At 35.6% G+C, this 8,091-nt stretch overlaps 1 non-coding gene across 1 annotated transcript; it reads left to right on the top strand.

The window, feature by feature from the left end:
- The first annotated feature begins 586 nt into the window (after positions 1 to 586).
- Positions 587 to 692, top strand: LOC140851298 (small nucleolar RNA R71). The gene has a single exon (XR_012134050.1). It is a non-coding gene; the product is annotated as a small nucleolar RNA R71 (small nucleolar RNA).
- Positions 693 to 8,091: the final 7,399 nt, after the last annotated feature.

Genomic DNA, 8,091 nt, shown 5'->3' with positions numbered 1-8,091 from the left:
TGGTATTGTGGCTGGGATGGATGCCTAAAAGTTACATCCGGGTAACCTGATCTTTGTTGCATCGGAGGAACCACTGGTTGTGATTTTCATGAGAAATTCGAATGGTTTCTCCATCCCGGATTGTACGTACTAGAATAGGGGTTGTTCCCTAGTCTATGAGTAGTTTGGGCTTGATGGACTTGTTCTTGTACATGTTCAGAAAATTATGGTGCAACTGGACAATCATTCACACAATGAGTGGGGCTCGAACACAATGCACATATATCTTGTATCTGATAGGATGGAGAAGGTGACTGTCCTATACTTAATAATCGATCTAACTTTTGGGATAATTCATCTACCTTATGATGGATATCTATGGTATTTCCTACTTCATATATTCCACCTCTCTTTGGGTTTAACATGGGTTTATCTCTAATAGAGGTAGACATATGATGTAATGAATTTTCACTTAAAATTTCAAACAGTTGCCATGCCTCATCCTTACTTTTCAGTATGAATGTCCCACCGCATGATGCATCAACCATTTGTCGATGTCTTTCAGATAGCCTATCATAAAAATATTAGATTAACTGCCACTTGGGTACAGCATGGTGGGGATATTTTCTAATAAGATCCTTTAATCTCTCCCATATTTCATGAAATATTTCTCCATCTAATTAGGAAAAACTAGTTATGGCTTTTCTTATTTGATTAGTTTTTCCTATGGGAAAATATTTCTTGAGAAACTCTCCTTGCAGTTGGTCTCAGGTTGATATAGTCATGGAATCCAAAGTATGTAGCCAGTATTTGGCTTTGTCCTTAAGTGAGAAAGAGAATAATTTTAACCTAAGAGCATCATCGGAGTAGTTATGAATTTTGATAGTTGAGCATATCTCAAGAAATTCTTCAAGATGTTTATAAGGGTCCTCATTACTAAATCCATAAAATGAAGGTAACATTTGGATTATACTGGACTTAATTTCATATTGAGTGACCTCCACAGGGGGTACTTGAATACAAGGAGAGTAGGTATATGTGGAAGGAGTAAAGTACTCCTTCAATGAGTGTGGAGGATTAGCCTCATCAGGTGCAGCCATGTTTCTAACTCGGATAGTCCTAAGAGTCTTTTCTAATTCTTCGTCTAATGGTTGCAAGTCAGGTTTTAGTGATCGTCGACCTAACATGCAACTAAAAGGTCTATGTAGGACTATCCTAGTCTGTTAAGGATTCTTTTTTTTTTTTTATTAAGAAGAGAAGAGAAGAGAAAAAAAAGTTCTCAAGAAGAGATCCTAAGAAGTCCTAAAACTAATAGAAGAATTAGTTGTGGTTAGATTTTAATTACAATCAAGTTAGCACGCAGTGGACTCTCTATCCTAAAGTTATCCTAGTTCTAGACAGCTTCTAACTGTAGTTAGCCTTCAAGTCCTCCAAGTCGGAGCTTGACCAACCAACTGGCCAGGTAAGTGTAAGGTTGGTGGGAGTCCCCCCGTTGCTTTTCTTAGACACCAATTAAATTGGTCAGGTCAGCGAACGGAACCAATTAAAAATCACCTTCCTTCGGGCCCAGTTGTCTCGCAAACCACTTGCATAGACACCAGCTAGTTGACCAAGTCTAACCTGGTTCAACTCTCAGGGTCACTTGTCCTAATGAGCTCGAAATCCTTAGGGGTCAATGTCTAATTAATTTTAGATTAAAGTCTAGGTTATGCAAATGCAAGGGAGTGATTTGTGGGCCAAGGAAGGGTGATCAAATCCCCACCTTATCTTAGTTAATGGGTTGCACCCTTAAGGTTAATTGTGGAGATGCAATGCAAAGAAACAAGGTGTCCAATCAAGTTAGAAATTTTTATATTTGAGGTTACACTATTTTAGTTAAGTGTTATGAAATGTCAGTGGTTTTTTTTTTTTTAATTCAACCATGCCAAGATCCCCGGCAATGGTGCCAAAATTTGATGCATAGTCATTGATAGCACCAAAAATAACTCTACTCACTACGTAGGTAGGATGAGTCGAGATCGTATCCTCAGAGACCTTGGGCTAAGTTGAGATTGTAAAATAAAAGAAAGAAGCATTATTTTGATTTAAAAAATAAATTATCTTAAAATTGATGTAATTAGAAAATAAAGAGCTCGAAAGTTTTGAATTAATTTTGCACTAGCAGAGTTGTATCTCTTTTTTTTATTAAATAGATGTGATTAATCTTAAGAAAAATATCTATCTTTTCTCGGCACACCCCGTACCCGTAGATCACTGCGTGTCTCCGGAAAGTACTAGGTAAACAACTCTTCTTTCCTCGGCACGCCCCATACCTGTAGATCACGGTGCATCTCCGAAAAGTAAAAGTTGTTCCTAATATTAATCTAACAGGAAAGCATAAATAAAAGCATATGAAAGAGAGAAAATAAAGAACTCATGACGATTTAAATAAAAAGCATAATCTTTATTGCATATAAAGAAATATAAGAAAGTTTAGAACAATAAACCATCTCTGTGTCGTTACAAAATTTCTTCTCTACTCCCGAGACTGCTAGCCTAGCTGCTCATGAAGTAGTCCCTTTCTATTCCTCTATGCAAGGCTCTAGAAGAATTTCTGAGCTCCCCTTCCAATGGAAGTACAAAAGTCTTTTTATAGGTGTTAGGAGGGAGGAGTTTTACATGGTTTTTCGATGTGGGACTAAAGAAAATACTAAAGACTAAAAAATGGATGGATGAGATGGAAAGATCACAAATAAATAAAGAAAATATAAATTTTTTCTCTTAAAGTATTTCCAAATATATTTTTTTTTTCTTCCATCTGTTCGTCTGTCCCCACGAACCCCGCGCACCCGCTTGCCTGCCATGCCGCACCCACCTCGCACCCGCGTCTGCCCGCGCTCGCGTCCGCACCCGCGTCCATGCCGGGTGAACCATACGTGAACACTCCCTTCTTTTTTTTTTTATTCCAAAAAAAACTTTTGTTTCTTTACAATAATGCTTATATCCTTTTTGGATTCCTTGTATAGTATCTTCATTTTTTATAATACCGTATGCATCCTTCTTTTATTTAAATTTTATTTTAAGTCCAATTTTCTTCAAACTTGAGTCTTTTTTATCTGCAAATCGGACTCTTTGTATTGGCTATCATCTTTCTTGTAAAACATAAAAAGAAGCATCAAATTCTTAAGAAATAAAATAAATTAAATATAATTTTCTACTTTAAATGACTTAAATTAAGTATTTATCAGTATCCAATACCCAGTCAGTTATATCACAAATAGAAAAATTATAAAAAGTTATCATATAAATATCTTATCCAGCAACAGCTTGCTTCTTTCTCTACTTGTTCGAGTCCAGAGAGGTAATGTACTGAGGATAGTTCCTCTTCCAGTGCCTCCGTTTCTTGCAAAAGAAGCATTCAACTTGACTCTTATCGGGCTTGATCTTTTTGGTCTGGCCCTACACTGATGTCCCAGCCTGAACTTGCACCTTCTTCACTTTCTTCTTGTTGTTCTTCTTCCCTTTCTCAAAGGGTCGAAAATCAGAAGACGAACCTCCCACTAAGTTCACCGACTCCTTGTGGAGTTGGTGATCCTTCTCAAAGTTCTGAAGCAACCCCAGTAACCCGTGATAGTTTACTTCAGGCTTTGTCATTCTATAATGAGTGAGGAATGGGAGATAAGACTTGGGCAGCAAGTTCAGTATTGCATCTTTCCCAAGCTGCTCATGCAAAGGAAAGCCGAGCTTGCTCAAACGCTCCATTAGCTCGATCATGTACAATACATGATCAGTGACAGAGGCACCATCCCATATTTTGGCGTTGAAAATGGCACAACTAGTCTTGTGCCTCTCCACGTCATTGGATGTGCCAAAGGCATCCTCCAATACTTGAAGCATGTCCTTTGGCTGAGCCATCTCAAATCTGCGACTGAACTCATTGCTCATGGCAGCCAGCATGATGCAGCGCACCGTGATCCGATCACTGAGCCACTTCTGGTAAGTATCTCTGACTATTCCACATGCATTGGCAGCTGGCTCCTCAGGTGTAGGATCCATTATCACATATAGGATCCATTCATGCTCCAGGACTATCTTCAACTTATGGTACTAGCTACAAAAGTTAGGTCCCACCAACTTATCATTGTCCAACAATGATCAGAGCGATAGGGAAGTGGCCATATCTGTACTAAAGAAAATCATAACCTAATTAGTAATTGATTCATTAAACCTAAAGATTTGGACTTTAATCAAAAAGTTTCTTCCACTATTTTATTCGAATTTGTAGCCTCTACCTCCAATTCAAGGAATTATCCTAATTTCTTAGTGGGTACTAGAATCCACTTAGACTGCACACAAGTCCAACTTTGGTTGGCCAACCCATGTACATCTAAGGGTAGATTTATAACTAATTATTTCTCTAAATAATTTTTAGTAATTTTTATTTTGCCTCAGTCTCTAATCAGTAGGCTTTGGCCTCCACTAAAAAGGTCTAGTTAGGTCCAACCATTAATATGACCATACATAGCCCATCTAGCCAATGAATGATTAGGCCCAACTTTGGTTGGCTAAACTAACCACCATTTAGAAAGATACAGTCAAGAAATCATATTATGAATGATAATTTCATCAGTCGATAAGCACCAGGCCTTTGGGCCTCCAATGATTATCCAACTGATAGACCCATTATCATCCACTTAATGAGAGGCTATGATCTAGTTATCACCATAACTATTTCATTTTAAAGACTTAATAATTTTAGAAAATTTAATTGATTTAGAGTAGGAGGTCAGATGAACCAGCTTATCATGATCCTCCCACTGACTTTCCCAAGTCAGCTTAAGGGAGATCATTAAAAGGTCTAGTCTAGGAGCACCTAAATCAGTCACACTGATTTATCTAGCTGACATGGGTCAGCTCGAATAGTCAAGTGATCTGATCAAAACATAATTTCACCAAGAGGCCAGGTAAGTTCGATCGATGGGAGGGTCTGCCAAAGCTTGCCTTAAACACCATCAAAAATGGCCAGGTAAGTAAGCTACCAATTAAAAACCACCGGTCTGGTTTACCTTAGACACCAACTGATTTAATTAGTTTCGATTGGATAAACCTAACAGTTCATGCTAGACTACTTAGCCAAGAATCAAGTCCATTTGGTTCTCGTTAAAGATATGGACTTGACCAACTACAACTATTATAATTGATCTAGAGAATCCTTGACCTAATCTAAGACAACAATTGATTAGATTTAGTCAATTCTCTAATTAAGTCCATCTTTAATCTAACCTTAAGTCTAACCTAATTAATGGACCTAATTTTCACTAACCCATTAACCCAATGTGTTATGGTTTGCATCTTAGGTTCTTCAATTCACAATCCTAGAACCTAATCAAACAACTTCTTAATTCTTAATTAAGTTTTGAGCTGAGGATTGGGGTTCAGCTTTTCGAAAATAATTTTCATGTTTGTAAAATATTTTTACAACATGGTTTTACCAATCAAGTTGCATGTTTGATTCATAATCAAAATGCAAGTGAAATAAGCATGAAGCTACTTTAGATCTAATCTAAACAGGTTCATATAATTGAAACAATTTCAACTTTAAACTACGCAAATTTTCCAAACAAATATATTATGGTTCTTTGCACAGGAATTATTAACAAAGAGATTTTATTTTAGATTTAAATATTTTTTAAATCTAATAAATCATAAATTTAATCTAGATCACATCTAATAAATTTATGATTAAAGATAGATCTACACAAACTAGGACAACCTTTGAACTGTAAGGGGTAAACCTTACAGCAAGACAACCTATAGTTCGTGATTGATATAAAAATTTTAATTTTAGATTTAACAATCAGATAATAAATTAGATTTAATCTAAAAAATAATCTAAGTATGTATAAATAATAATGTAATAAACAACCTAGGCTCTGATACCAATTAAAGAAATCAGATCTAGGGTTTCAGGGTTAGATCTTGAAACTTTTTCAAGATCAGGCAGCGGAAGACTAAAATAAATCAAAATTTATCTTATAAAACTAAAGAATCTTTAGATCTAAAATCTTATTACATGATTATTATATGGTATTAAATCAAAAATTAAAATATAAAAAGCAAGAACTACATGTTAATCATATCAACATGTTTCTATACTACATCTAATGTATGTAAAATATAATAGATCAGATCTATTACCTTACAAGTTAGACATTCTAACTTTACTGATCTGGGCTTAAGGATGATGTTATGAGTTGCATATATGTCCGACCTCTAGGAGTCATCCACATGAGCCCATGAATTACGATCAGAAGTCCTGGTCCAAAAAATCAGCACAGTATGCTAGTACTGTGATTCTTCGATGGTTGATCAGATGCCTCCTTCTTCTTGATTTAGACTCTTCTAGAGATGAGAAGTAGAAGGAGTTTCAGATGTGAGATGCTCTTAGAAAACTCATAGATGGAGGAAGGGAAGAGGTGAGCACAGCAACCCTAGAAGAAGACCCTCTTCTTCTTCTTTTTACTCTAACCCAAACACTTAGTTTTGTGTCTATTATATCTCTATGCCCCAATACTCTTTCTTTTTAATTTTTACATGCCTTAAAGGTCTCTCAATGCTCTATAATTCACAAAAAATTTAAGAAAAAATTCATCTTAAATAATGAGATATGAAGAATCTTTATCTAGGTCAAATACCTAGTCAAGAAAAATCCAAACAGGGCAAGACAAGTGGTGCCCAACTCATGGGTGCCCCCTCCTTCTTTTTCTACCATAGACCACTAGCAAAGGGCACACAATATGTTCCATAAAATTTATAAAAATTTCAAAAAAAATCTAAGTAAAATCAGTGCCATAAGGAAAGAGTTTTGATTTCTTAAAATTCTATCTCATAGAATTTGAAATCCAAACTAATTCCTACTTTGACTTGGTCCACAACCAAATTTCATGTAAGAGAGAAAGAGTGAAAAGCTTTGGGCATGCATGAAAGCCTAGGAGAGAAGGTTTTGTCACACAAAATAAGAGAGAGTGGGCGTGGGGGGCTAAGGTGACGCAGGATGGAATCCTATTCTTACCAGGATTCAATCTATGACTTGTTCAAATTTGGTTTCTCAAACCAAATCAAACCAAAACCAAATCAACCCAATTAAAATAGATCTTAACCCAATTAAGAACTTAATTTAATAAGATTAAATTATATTTAAATTTAATTTAATTTTTTAATCAAATTAGAAATTAGGTTGACCCAGATCCTAATTGAACTAGGACTAGTTTTTCCTTGCACTTGGCTTATCCAATAAACCAATTAGACTTGATCTAATCAAATCCAAACTAAATCTAATTAATTTATATTCAATTAGACTTAATCTCAGTCCATTGGCTTAATCAAATTAAGCCAATTAGCAATCGAATTGCTAATCGATCCTCCTGCAACACTTGCACTAGGTTAAATGTCAATCATATTGATCGTTTAACCCTAGAATGATTCTTATTCATTGATCAACCATCTGATCGGATCGTGAACTCTAATGTGTGTGACCTCATAGGTTCAAACCTAAATCGATAGCATAGAAATAAATTTTTATACTAATCAAAGTGACCATCTAGCAATGATTTTCGATGGCCGGATAGATCGAATGTGTAGAACAACATCCTTAGAATCCATGTGGATATCATTTTTATATAATTCATATTCTTGATCAAAATGCTCATAGGATACCTCAGAGTTCAACTGTCAACTCTGATCAGGTTGTCCACATTGTATTTTAAAATATCAAATCCTTGGAGTTGGTCACGTTCAATGATGATGTACCCTTATATCTCACATGTATGGCATACCAGTGTCTCCACACTCTTTGGTTAAGAGGACAACCAACCCATATGGCCTACAGTGACCTATGCTCGATAGAAGCTGTCATCCTTATTAACAGCCTATCATTTGATCGTGAACAGTTTTAAGGATTAATCAATAAATCTTCTCTTTATCAAACCTAAATAGTCCTAAGGACTTCATCACAACAAAGGAGTTCATTAGAAGATGAAAACTAATGATAAAAATATCAAAAATATATTTTATTTATTAACAAATCAATTACAATACAAGGTTGCTCAACCGTCAACAGGTTGACGATTGACT

The sequence above is a fragment of the Elaeis guineensis genome, chromosome 8, assembly GCF_000442705.2.
Source record: "Elaeis guineensis isolate ETL-2024a chromosome 8, EG11, whole genome shotgun sequence".
Lineage (NCBI taxonomy): Eukaryota > Viridiplantae > Streptophyta > Magnoliopsida > Arecales > Arecaceae > Elaeis > Elaeis guineensis.
This window is presented reverse-complemented; position numbering and strand designations above follow the sequence as displayed.